Source organism: Scyliorhinus torazame, chromosome 2 (genome assembly GCF_047496885.1).
Source record: "Scyliorhinus torazame isolate Kashiwa2021f chromosome 2, sScyTor2.1, whole genome shotgun sequence".
In the NCBI taxonomy this organism is placed as follows: Eukaryota; Metazoa; Chordata; class Chondrichthyes; order Carcharhiniformes; family Scyliorhinidae; genus Scyliorhinus; species Scyliorhinus torazame.
In genome coordinates, this window is record NC_092708.1 from 127,746,395 (window position 1) to 127,760,582 (window position 14,188).

At 51.7% G+C, this 14,188-nt stretch overlaps 1 protein-coding gene across 1 annotated transcript in view; it reads left to right on the forward strand.

Annotated features, from left to right (window-relative positions):
- mtx2 (metaxin 2) overlaps window positions 1-14,188 on the forward strand; it is a 183,957-nt gene that overhangs the window by 74,003 nt on the left and 95,766 nt on the right. The window lies entirely within an intron of this gene.

The window sequence follows — 14,188 nt, forward strand, 5'->3', positions numbered from 1 at the left end:
TGGTCACCTACCTACCCCCACACAGCACTCTGCTTCTCCTGATCACCCACCGTCCCCCACACAGCACTCTGCTTCTCCTGGTCACCCACCTTCCCCCACACAGCACTCTGCTTCTCCTGGTCACTCACCTTCCCCCACACAGCACTCTGCTTCTCCTGGTCACTCCCCTTCCCCCACACAGCCCTGCCCTCCACGCCACCCCCCACACACACACAGCACTCTGCTTCTCCTGGTTACCTACCTACCCCCACACAGCACTCTGCTTCCCCTGGTCACCTACCTACCCCCACACAGCACTCTGCTTCTCCTGATCACCCACCTTCCCCCACACAGCACTCTGCTTCTCCTGGTCACCCACCTTCCCCCACACAGCACTCTGCTTCCCCTGGTCACTCACCTTCCCCCACACAGCACTCACCTTCCCCCACAGAGCCCTGCCCTCCACGTCACCCCACACACACACACACACACACACACAGCACTCTGCTACCCCTGGTCACTCACCTTCCCCCACAGAGCCCTGCCCTCCACGTCACCCCACACACACACACACACAGCACACTGCTTCTTCTGGTCACTCACCTTACCCCACACAGCCCTGCCCTCCACGCCATCCCACACACACACACAGCACTCTGCTTCTCCTGGTCACTCACCTCCCCCCATACAGCCCTGCCCTCCACCCCACACACACACTGCACTCTGCTTCTCCTGGTCACTCACCTCCCCCCATACAGCCCTGCCCTCCACGCCACCCCACACACACAGCACTCTGCTTCTCCTGGTCACTCACCTCCCCCCACACAGCCCTGCCCTCCACCCCACCCACACACACACTGCACTCTGCTTCTCCTGGTCACTCACCTTCCCCCACACAGCCCTGCCTTCCACCCCACACACACACACACACACACACACACACACACACACTGCACTCTGCTTCTCCTGGTCACTCACCTTCCCCCACACAGCCCTGCCCTCTACCCCACACACACACACTGCACTCTGCTTCTCCTGGTCACTCACCTTCCCCCACACAGCCCTGCCCTCCACCCCACACACACACACACAGCACTCTGCTTCTCCTGGTCACTCACCTTCCCCCACACAGCCCTGCCCTCTACCCCACACACACACACACTGCACTCTGCTTCTCCTGGTCACTCGCCTTCCCCGACACAGCCCTGCCCTCCACGCCACCCCACACACAGCACTCTGCTTCTCCTGGTCACTCACCTTCCCCCACACAGCCCTGCCCTCCACACCACCCCACACACACACACAGCACTCTGCTTTTCCTGGTCACTCACCTTCATCCACACAGCACTCTGCTTCCCCTGGTCATCTACCTTTCTGCCCCCCCCCTTCCCACACACACAGCACTCTGCTTCCCCTGGTCACCTACCTACCCCCACACAGCACTCTGCTTCTCCTGGTTACCTACCTACCCCCACACAGCACTCTGCTTCCCCTGGTCACCTACCTACCCCCACACAGCACTCTGCTTCTCCTGATCACCCACCTTCCCCCACCAGCACTCTGCTTCTCCTGGTCACTCCCCTTCCCCCACACAGCACTCTGCTTCTCCTGGTCACTCCCCTTCCCCCACACAGCCCTGCCCTCCACGCCACCCCACACACACACACAGCACTCTGCTTCTCCTGGTCACTCCCCTTCCCCCACACAGCCCTGCCCTCCACGCCACCCCACACACACACTGCACTCTGCTTCTCCTGGTCACTCACCTTCCCCCACACAGCCCTGCCCTCCACCCCACACACACACAGCACTCTGCTTCTCCTGGTCACTCACCTCCCACCATACAGCCCTGCCCTCCACGCCACCCCACACACACACACAGAACTCTGCTTCTCCTGGTCACTCACCTTCCCCCACACAGCCCTGCCCTCCACCCCACACACACACTGCACTCTGCTTCTCCTGGTCACTCACCTTCCCCCACACAGCTCCCCCCTCCACCCCCCCCCCCCCCCCCCCCACTCCCCCACTCACACAGACACACACACAGCACACTGCTTCTCCTGGTCACCTACCTCCCCCCACGCAGCACTCTGCTTCTCCTGGTCACTTACCTTCCCCCACACAGCCCAGCCCTCCACCCCACACACACACTGCACTCTGCTTCTCCTGGTCACTTACCTTCCCCCACACAGCCATGCCCTCCACCCCACACACACACTGCACTCTGCTTCTCCTGGTCACTCACCTTCCCCCACACAGCCCTGCCCTCCACCCCACCCACACACATACTGCACTCTGCTTCTCCTGGTCACTCACCTTCCCCCACACAGCTCCCCCCTCCACCCCTCCCCCCCCCCACTCCCCCACTCACACAGACACACACACAGCACACTGCTTCTCCTGGTCACCTACCTCCCCCCACGCAGCACTCTGCTTCCCCTGGTCACTCACCTTCCCCCACACAGGACTCACCTTCCCCCACACAGCACTCTGCTTCTCCTGGTCACATACCTTCCCCCCCGCCCCCCCCCCCCCTCCCACATACACACACAGCACTCTGCTTTTCCTGGTCACTCACCTTCATCCACACAGCACTCTGCTTCCCCTGGTCACCTACCTACCCCCACACAGCACTCTGCTTCTCCTGGTTACCTACCTACCCCCACACAGCACTCTGCTTCTCCTGATCACCCACCTTCCCCCACACAGCACTCTGCTTGTCCTGGTCACCCACCTTCCCCCACACAGCACTCTGCTTCCCCTGGTCACTCACCTTCCCCCACACAGCACTCACCTTCCCCCACACAGCACTCTGCTTCTCCTGGTCACCTACCTTCTCCCCCCCCCCCCCCTTCCCACATACACACACAGCACTCTGCTTTTCCTGGTCACTCACCTTCATCCACACAGCACTCTGCTTCCCCTGGTCACCTACCTACCCCCACACAGCACTCTGCTTCTCCTGGTCACCTACCTTCCCCCACACAGCACTCTGCTTCCCCTGGTCACTCACCTTCCCCCACACAGCACTCTGCTTCTCCTGATCACCCACCTTCCCCCACACAGCACTCTGCTTCTCCTGGTCACCCACCTTCCCCCACACAGCACTCTGCTTCCCCTGGTCAACTACCTTCCCCCACACAGCACTCTGCTTCTCCTGGTCACTCCTCTTCCCCCATACAGCCCTGCCCTCCACGCCACCCCACACACACACACAGCACTCTGCTTCTCCTGGTCACTCACCTTCCCCCACACAGCCCTGCCCTCCACGCCACCCCACACACACACACACAGCACTCTGCTTCTCCTGGTCACTCACCTTCCCCCACACAGCCCTGCCCTCCACACCACACACACACAGCACTCTGCTTCTCCTGGTCACTCACCTACCCCCACACAGCCCTGCCCTCTACCCCACACACACACACACACACAGCACTCTGCTTCTCCTGGTCACTCACCTTCCCCCACACAGCCCTGCCCTCCACGCCACCCCACACACACACACACAGCACTCTGCTTCTCCTGGTCACTCACCTTCCCCCACACAGCCCTGCCCTCCACACCACACACACACAGCACTCTGCTTCTCCTGGTCACTCACCTTCCCCCACACAGCCCTACCCTCCACCCCACACACACACACACTGCACTCTGCTTCTCCTGGTCACTCACCTACCCCCACACAGCCCTGCCCTCTACCCCACACACACACACACAGCACTCTGCTTCTCCTGGTCACTCACCTACCCCCACACAGCCCTGCCCTCCACCCCACACACACACAGCACTCTGCTTCTCCTGGTCACTTACCTTCCCCCACACAGCCCTGCCCTCCACCCCCCACACACACTGCACTCTGCTTCTCCTGGTCACTCACCTCCCCCCATACAGCCCTGCCCTCCACGCCACCCCACACACACACACAACACTCTGCTTCTCCTGGTCACTTACCTTCCCCCACACAGCCCTGCCCTCCACCCCACCCACACACATACTGCACTCTGCTTCTCCTGGTCACTCACCTTCCCCCACACAGCCCTGCCCTCCACCCCACCCCACACACACACACTGCACTCTGCTTCTCCTGGTCACTCACCTTCCCCCACACAGCTCCCCCCTCCACCCCCCCCCCCCCCCCCCCCCACTCCCCCACTCACACAGACACACACACAGCACACTGCTTCTCCTGGTCACCTACCTCCCCCCACGCAGCACTCTGCTTCTCCTGGTCACCTACCTCCCCCCACACAGCACTCTGCTTCCCCTGGTCACTCACCTTCCCCCACACAGCACTCACCTTCCCCCACACAGCACTCTGCTTCCCCTGGTCACCTACCTACCCCCACACAGCACTCTGCTTCTCCTGGTTACCTACCTACCCCCACACAGCACTCTGCTTCCCCTGGTCACCTACCTACCCCCACACAGCACTCTGCTTCTCCTGATCACCCACCTTCCCCCACACAGCACTCTGCTTCCCCTGGTCAACTACCTTCCCCCACACAGCACTCTGCTTCTCCTGGTCACTCACCTTCCCCCACAAGGCACTCTGCTTTTCCTGGTCACCTACCTTCCCCCACAAAGCACTCTGCTTCTCCTGGTCACAGCTCCTGAAATGAAGTAGGTCTTTATATCACATACCTTCCCAGGATGCTCTCTGGATCTCTCCCTGCAGATTAACAGTTACAAAGCAAGAAGAAAGAGAACAAAACAAAAAGGGAAAAAGCACCTCCTCCCACACTACACCGTATTACTACACTGTTCCAATTTATCAAGTTTCAATCCCCACTCTGGCTGCCTCACTCAGGCTGTCTCCAACTTGACGTGCTCAAAGTTTACTGAGAGTGCGCTGTTACCTCTCTTATATAGAGCTAAGCTGAGATGACTCGTACTAGTTATGCTTCAAACAGAAGAATGCAATTTACACCTTTGCCTCTAATCAGGTTTCAGGTGATTGACAGATAACTGCCCCTCAGCAATTTGGATGGGGCAGCTCCTTTTTGCCAGCTAACTAGACCACTAAACGTATAACTGAAAAACAAGAAAATTAAATTTGCTACTTACCTCTTTAATTACCAAACTTCTTCAAATTATCAAGTTTCAATCCCCACTCTGGCTGCCTCACTCAGGCTGTCTCCAACTTCACATGCGCAAGGCTTACGCTTCAAGGCTTTTACATAAACTCCGAGGTCCAGCCACCGATTTCCATAATTATTTCAAATAAGTCTCCCAAACTGTAGTAATTTCTCATATGCCTTAGCATCACTGTTGATATCTTTCTGGCCTCTCATGATCCAATGCCTTTTCAACTCTGTGACTTTACTGAACAGCAATTTGATCTGGTTCCTAGTTTCCTCTGTGCCGTTAACTCCAGCATTAGAGGAAACTTCTCTTCATTTATCTAGTTTCCTTAGCTAGCTGGACTTTAGATTTCCAGCATCTGTTCTCTTAACCATTACTCCATTGTATAGCTTTTCTTCTCTATTTTTTAGCCTTCTAAAACCAACTGCTTCTAGCAGAGCTGTGAGAGCTGCCTTTTCCCTTGCTACCTACCTCTAACTACAGTCAAATGAGCGAAACTGAAAGCCTCTTGATTTTAAAAGCCTGCAGTTGCGAAGCAACCACCGCTGATTTATTTACCCTTCACGCCGTAGCTCCCTCTGGTTTAGCACAGTGGACTACAAGTGGGCTTGTCATGCAGAACAAGGCCAGCAGCGCGGGTTCAATTCCCGTACCTACCTCCCCGAACAGGCGCCGGAATGTGGCGACTAGGGGCTTTTCACAGTAACGTTTTCGAAGACTACTTGTGACAATAAGCTATTATTTCTATTTCTCAGCATAATAGAGGAGCAGTTGGAACTGAAACAAGCCCAACGAATATCTTTGTCCAGTGTGACTCTAACTATAATTTTCAGCCTTCCAGGCACAGAAACGTTAAATTAAACCCATCTAAGACTATACCTAATTTTGAATGTTTACCAATGCAAGTATAACTCCCATAAAACTACCTTTGTTTTCCTAACTGTACCCACAAAAATATTTGGTCAATTATGGACAGTGTAGCTGTAAAATCTAAAATAAGTTTTGTATGGCAGCAAACTGCATTTAGTTATGTTAAACTGAAGGTGTAACGGTAAATTTTTTTTAAAAAGCTGATTGATGAACCATTATAAATGAGCCTAAATTGGAATTTGAGACTGGTAACGTCCTCAAAAAATTCTACCAAATTAGTCAGACACGACCTACCCTTTGTGAACCCATACTGCGTCTGCCCAATGGGACAATTTCCCTCCAGGTGCCCCGGTATTTCCTCCTTAATGATAGATTCCAGCATCCTACAACCGAAGTTAAGCTTACCGGCCTATAGTTACCCGCTTTCTGCCGACCTCCTTTTTTAAACAGTGGTGTCACGTTTGCTACTTTCCAATCCTCTGGGACCTCCCCAGAGTCTAGTGAATTTTGATAAATTATCACTAGTGCGTTTACAATTTCCCTAGCCATCTCTTTTAACACTCTGGGATGCATCCCATCAGGGCCAGGAGACTTGTCTACCTTGAGCCCCATTAGCTTGCCCAATACTGCCTCCTTAGTGATTACAGTCATCTCAAGGTCCTCACCTATCATATCTTTATTTCCAACAGTCACTGGCATGTTATTTGTGTCCTCCACTGTGAAGACTGACCCAAAAAACCTGTTCAGCTCCTCAGCCATTTCCCAGTCTCCTATTATTAGATCTCCCTTCTCATCTTCCAAAGGACCAATATTTACCTTAGCCACTCTTTTTTGTCTTATATATTTGTAGAAGCTTTTACTATCTGCTTTTATGTTCTGAGCCAGTTTACTTTCATAGTCTACCTTACTCTTCTTTATAGCTTTTTTAGTAGCTTTCTGTTGTCCCCTAAAGACTTCCCAGTCCTCTAGTCACCCACTAATTTTTGCCACTTTGTATGTTTTTTCCTTCAATTTGATACTCTCCCTCACCTCCTTAGATATCCACGGTCGATTTGTCCCCTTTCTACCGTCTTTCTTTTTTGTCGGTATGAACCTTTCCTGAACACTGAAAGATCGCTTGGAAGGTTTTCCCACTGTTGCTCAACTGCTTCACAATGAAGTGTTTGCTCCCAGTCTACTGTAGCTAGTTCTTCTCTCATCCCATTGTAATCGCCTTTGTTTAAGCACAAAACACTAGTGTTTGATTTTACCTTGTCATCCTCCAACTGTATTTTAAATTCCACCATATTGTGGTCGCTCCTTCCAAGAGGATCCCGAACTATGAGATCATTAATCAATCCTGCCTCATTGCACAGGACCAGATCTAGGACCGCTTGTTACTTGTAGGTTCCATTACAAGAGATATAAGGACAGTGTGGGGAAAATGCATTGAGCTGGATGATCAGCCATGATCATATTGAATGGTGGAACAGACTTGATGGGCTGAATGGCCTACTCCTGCTCCTATGTTTCTATGTCCTGTCGCCTTCAACGATGCATATACGTTCATCCCTGAAAGAAAGAAAGAGTTGCCATTTGGAGGGTGACTGAGCCCCAGCCCTCGGCAATTCGCACGCTCCCCACCCTGCATCACATGCCAGCACCCAAACTGAGTGCCCTGGCCATGCAGGCCACCAGCTGCCCACCACCAAGTGAGACCCCGCTGTATTGCAGTTTCCCATGGCATGTGTGACACCACCCCAACCCACGATCCAATCGTACATCATGTCTTCAGTCTTGCCGGATCACTTGACGAAGAGACGGACCCTTCTGGTGAACCCTAACCCCAAGCAGATTCCAGCAACAAAGTGGCGACCGATAGCAAGGAGAGCCCCCAAACGCCAGCCTGAGACATGCTGGAGCACCAGTGCGGGGATGACACTGACTTTCTGTCACACTTATCACTAACACCCTCCACCATCCCAGAGACATTCGCCTTGGTTGGGCGCTTTAGAGGCTCCTGGGGCACTATCTGATGCTCACCACACATGTGCTGCAGATCATCAGGTGAAGGTAGGAAGGGGGGCAGGCGGTCAGAGGGTGGCCCGACTGCCGTCCAGAGTGGTCTCTGGCATCTGGAAAGGGCAGTCCCATAGATAATGGAATTGCGGACACTGAGCCAGGGACTACATGAGAAATTATCAGCAACCATCCAGTGCTTGCAGGTGCTGTTGGAGGAGTCCAACCAACTGCAGGGGCAGGAGGCAGTACCGACCATGCGTGCCACCCAATCCAACACTGACTGTGTGGCGTCCGCAGTGGAGGCCTTGGGGGCGAAGGTATCGGCCATGGGTCAGGATGTCCAAGACCAGTAGCACCCTGTGCGTGCAGTTGTTCTATCACAGACAGATATGTACCAGGGCCACCTGGACATTGAAGTGGCACTCCAGAGCTTGGCCCAGTCAGAACTGGTTATGTCTGAGGGTGTCATCTGCATTTCCCGGGCGCTGACTGACCTGCGGCAGTCCCTGTGCTGAATGGCCGAGAGCATGTTGAGACGATAGGGGGCCTCCGGGACTGGCGGTGCCGGGTTATGTGGGAGCCACAGGAGTTTGCATCAGTCGCACGCCTGTCCCACGGTGTAGCCTGGGGGCCATCGGACACCCCAAAGGAGGAAGAGGTGATGGGGACCGTACCAGTGACTCCCACAGGGTAGGTGCTGGAACACCACAGCGCCTCGGACTCTTCCTCTTCCTCCCCCCAATCCCTTGGTGCATCCGATGGGCAGCGGGCAGAACAGGGTGGCACCACGCCACTTGGGGCACCCGAGCAACAGCCGGCCCATCCAGGGCCAGTCACTCCAGGGGATGGCCTGCAAAGGGGACCCAGGTCACGGGCTGGGATTCGTAACAGTCCGACTCCACTTCTGATGTACCACCTGGGGATCCACCTAGACATAGCGTTCGTGCCCAGAAGGCCAGAAAGGTAGACACCAGTTAAGATGGCGTGCGTGTAGCACATAGGATAGTGTTGGGGGCTAAAGCACATGGGATAGTGTTAGGGGCTGGGGCGCAAACCTTTATAGTGATGTTCATATGTTCTTTGTAAAATAAACATGTGCACAAAAGTTGTAACCTGCCTCAGTGCTCTTTCGGAAGGGTCTGAGGAAGGGCAGCACGGTGGCGCAGTGAGTAGCACTGCAGCCTCACGGCGCCAAGGTCCCAGGTTCGATCTCGGCTCTGGGTCACTGTCTGTGTGGAGTTTGCACATTCCCCCTGTTTTTGCATGGGTTTCGCCCCCACAACCCAAAAATGTGCAGGGTAGGTGGATTGGCCACGTTAAATTGCCCCTTAATTGGAAAAATGAATTGGGTACTCTAAATTTAAATTTAAAAAAAAAAAGGAAGGGTGTGAGGGATGGACTTTGCTGGCTGGGGGAGAGGGGGAGGGTTGATGGATGGATGGCCTGCCGCTCATCCCCACCTCCAGCACTTCGCATCTCTGCTGCGCAGTGTTGTGGAGGACACAGTAGGCCACCATGGTGTGGGAGACTCTCCCAGTGCTATACTAGAGGACCCCTCCAGAGCAGTCCAGGCAGCTGAACCGCATCTTCAGGATGCCGAAGCACTGCTTGATCACGCCTATGGTCGTGGCATGGGCATCATTGTAGCAGGTCTCCTGATAGGAGTCATCAGCCATGACCGCAGCAGATAATCCCTGTCCCCCAAGAGCCAACCCTTCACCCACGGGTGCGCCTCAAAGGTGTCAGGGACCTTTTTATTAATAATAATCTTTATTAGTGTCACAAATAGGCTTACATTAACACTGCATGAAGTTATTGTGAAAATTCCCTCGTCTTCACACTCCGGCGCCTGTTCGGGTGCACTGAAGAAGAACTCAGAATGTCTAATTCACCTAACAAGCATGTCTTTCGGGACTTTGGGGGATGAAACCGAAGCACCCGGAGGAAACCCACGCAGACACTGGGAGAACGTGCAGACTCCACACACAGTGACCCAAGCCGGGAATCGAACCTGGTGCTGTGAAGTTACCGTGCGGCCCCCCACTCTGCTACCGTGTGTTTTCTATCTCCAGATTTATTTTCTTCCCCATGTCCTGACTACTGCTAGGGGGCCTGTACATAACTCCCATCAGGGTCCTTTTACCTTTGATTCCTCAACTCTACCCACAGAGATTCTATGCCTTCTGATCCTATATCACTCCTTGCTTTCGACTTAATTTCATTTCTTACTAACAATGCCCCCTCTGCCCATCTGCATGTCCTTTCGAAAGGGCTCAACCTTGGATATTTAGATCCCAGCCCTGATCCCCTTGCAGCCATGTCTTTGTGATGCGCACAACATGGGACTGGCCAATTTCAATGTGCACAACATTCCATAATGCGTTCCATAAACGCATTTAGGTACAACATCCTCAGTCCTGCATTGATCACCTCCCTTCTCCTACTTGTCCCCTTTTTTGCTCTGCCTGAAGTTGGATTCCTGCCACCTTCTATACTCTTTGTTCTATTACGTGTTCTAGAAATTTTACTTAACCTCTCCTGAGCCCTCGGCTCCTTTAACTAGTTTAAAGTCCTAGTTATTAACCTGCACTTCTACCTTCTCCTTTAACTTTGATATTCTAATTCTCCTTTCAACTGGAACCCCCCAGCTATTTACTTTAAATAGCTTGACCAACAGTGCAACAGCAAAATGTGATCCTTCATGCTCCAAAACAGAATATTGCTCTGTGTTGAAGTCTGTTTTGTTTTGCAGTACTGAAATATATTTACAGCATGTTTTATGTTATATTCACTTCAGAAAGTATTGAACTGCAGCAAAGTTGAACATTTTCTGCTGAGATTATCATAAACATTTGGAAATCTAACTGTTTTAAGAAAGGTGATACTGCAGAGGCGACGGCAGGCGGTGGGGTTAGGCCTCCCGAATTTGATATATTATTATTGGGCGGCGAATGCACAGGTTTCCAATGGCCCAGGGAAGTATTTACTGAGCCTGGTAATGGTGGCTATGCTGAAGATTTGGAGGCAGTTTCGTCAACATTTTAGGCTTGGAGCAGGGTTGGGGGATGTTGATCAGGGGAAATCATGGATCTGAGCTGTGGAGGATTTATACGAGGTTCCAGGGATGGGAAGAGAATGGGATTAGGGAGATGAAGGATCTGTTTTTGGGAGGGCAGTTTGCAAACTTGGGAGAGCTGAATGAAAAGTTTGGTTTGGCGCGGGGTGAGAGTTTCTGGTACACGCAGGTGCAGGACTTTGTGAGGAAGGTCTTCCCGACCTCCCTGATAGTGCCTGCCTCCTCGCTGTTGGAGGCGTTGCTGTCGGTGGGGGGGGGGGGGGCTGGGGGGGGGGGGGGGGGGCTGGGGGGGGGGGGCTGCTGCAGAGGGTGAATGCCTCGACTTTGTGTGCAAGGCTGGGCTGATATAGCTATAGCTGAAGGTGGTGTACAGGGTGCACCTGACAAAGGCTAGGATGAGCCAATGTTCGAGGGGGTGGAGGACGTCCGTGAGCAATGTGGGAGGGGAACCCTGCGAACCATGAACATATGTTTTGGTCCTGTCTGAAGTTGCAAAGGTTTTGGAGGGTGGTTTCAAACACCATTTCGGGGGTTCAGCATGTTGATGTGGAACCCAGTCTCCTAGAAGCCATATTTGGTGTGGTGGACCGGCTGGAGTTGCAGACAGGTGCAGGGGCAGATGTCTTAACCTTTGCTTCGCTGATTGCTCGCAGACGGGTCTTATTGGGGTGGAGGTCGCCCTGCTTCAGCGTGGCGAGGGGACCTGCTTGAGCTTATGGCCCTGGAGAAAGTGAAATTTACTCCAAGGTAGGTCAGCGACTCGTTCTACAATAGGTGGGGTTTGTTCATTTTGCATTTTGGAAAGTTGGTTATCGTTGACTGCTGGGGGAAGGGGTGGGGGTTTTAATACATTGGATGGGAATTGTGTTCATTGTAACTTGTAAAAATGTTGAAAATTTGGGGAAAAAATACCTCAAAATAAAAAAGAAATCTAACAGCTTATTTTTGTAACATTATTTATTGTAAATTTAAGTTGCCCAGATATATAGAATATATAATGGTGTAGATATATTCAGTCCTCTGCAATCTAATTTCCAAATCAATTTACATGAAAATAATTTTGACTCTTTTATGGATAAGGGTTGATGAATAAATGTTTTTTTAAGTAAATATTTTATTGAGGCATTTATAATTTAAACAATTTTCAACATCAAATGTCAACAAAAACACAACAATATAACCCCCCCCCCACCCCCACGAGCACAAGCCCCAGCCACCATGGCTTACACAAACAGTGCCACCTTCCACAGCCCCCCCCCCCTGTTGGTTCTCCTATCCTTACTCATCTCTCCCTTGCCGCCCCCCCCCCCCCCCCGGGTGACAGCTTAATTTTTCTCAAAGAAGTCGATGGACGGCTGCCACCTCTGAGCAAACCTCTGCAACGAACCCCTCGAGACAAATTTAATTTTCTCAAGTCGCTAACCCATACCCTGACTTCGGGGGTTCCGAGTCCCTCCATCCCAGTAAAATCCATCTCTGGGCCACCAGGGAGGCAAAGGCCAGGACATCGGCCTCTCTCATCCCCTGGGCTGAATAAAAGTTTGTTTTGAAAATACCATTTAGTTAGAAGAAATTTAAACTTAAGTGAAATATTTTCTTGTATAATGCATGTCGATCAAAAATTGATCTAAATTTATCTTATCTGATCTTGCCACAGAGTAAAACATTACCAGACTAAGATATTGAAGTCCACCACCCGTAAGTTTTCAAGTAGAATACATCTATGCACCTTATACTTTGACGTCCGAGTTAATCACCAATATAAAAGCAAAGTAATGGAGATGCTGTCTATCTGAATCAGAATCAGAAAATGCTTGAAGTACTCAGCAGGTCAGGCAGTATTTGTGGTGAAAAACAGAGTTAATGTTTCTTATAAAAGGCCACCGGTCTCAAGTTCTGCTGAGGCAGCTAGGAACTAAATTAAAAAGCAGGACCATAAGACATAGGAGCGGAAGTAAGGCCATTCGGCCCATCGAGTCCACTCCACCATTCAATCATGGCTGATTTCAACTCCATTTACTCGCTCTCTCTCCATAGCCCTTAATCCCTCGAGAAATCAAGAATTTATCAACTTCTGTCTTAAAGACACTCAACGTCCCGGCCTCCACCGCCCTCTGTGGTAATGAATTCCACGGACCCACCACTCTCTGGCTGAAGAAATTTCTCCTCATCTCTGTTCTAAAGTGACTCCCTTTTATTCTCAGGCTGTGTCCCCGGGTCCTAGTCTCCCCTGCTAATGGAAACAACTTCCCTACATCCATTCCTGGGATCATCTGTGTTAATCTCCGCTGGACCCGCTCCAGTGCCAATATGTCTTTCCTGAGGTGTGGGGCCCAATATTGCTCACAGTATTCTAAATGGGGCCTAACTAATGCTTTATAAAGCTTCAGAAGTACATCCCTGCTTTTATATTCCAAGCCTCTTGAGATAAATGACAACATTGCATTTGCTTTCTTAATTACGGACTCAACCTGCAAGTTTACCTTTAGAGAATCCTGGACTAGGACTCCCAAGTCCCTTTGCACTTCAGCATTATGAATTTTGTCACCGTTTAGAAAATAGTCCATGCCTCTATTCTTTTTTCCAAAGTGCAAGACCTCGCACTTGCCCACGTTGAATTTCATCAGCCATTTCTTGGACCACGCTCCTAAACTGCCTAAATCTTTCTGCAGCCTCTCCACCTCCTCCGTACTACCTGCCCCTCCACCTATCTTTGTATCATCGGCAAACTTAGCCAGAATGCCCCCAGTCCCGTCATCTAGATCGTTAATATATAAAGAGAACAGCTGTGGCCCCAACACTGAACCCTGTGGGACACCACTCGTCACCGGTTGCCATTCCGAAAAAGAACCTTTTATCCCAACTCTCTGCCTTCTGCCTGACAGCCAATCGTCAATCCATGTTAGTACCTTGCCTCGAATACCATGGGCCCTTATTTTACTCAGCAGTCTCCCGTGAGGCACCTTATCAAAGGCCTTTTGGAAGTCAAGATAGATAACATCCATTGGCTCTCCTAGGTCTAACCTATTTGTTATCTCTTCAAAGAGCTCTAACAGGTTTGTCAGGCGCAACCTCCCCTTACTAAATCCATGCTGACTTGTCCTAATCCGACCCTGCACTTCCAAGAATTTAGAAATCTCATCCTTAACAATGGATTCTAGAATCTTGCCAACA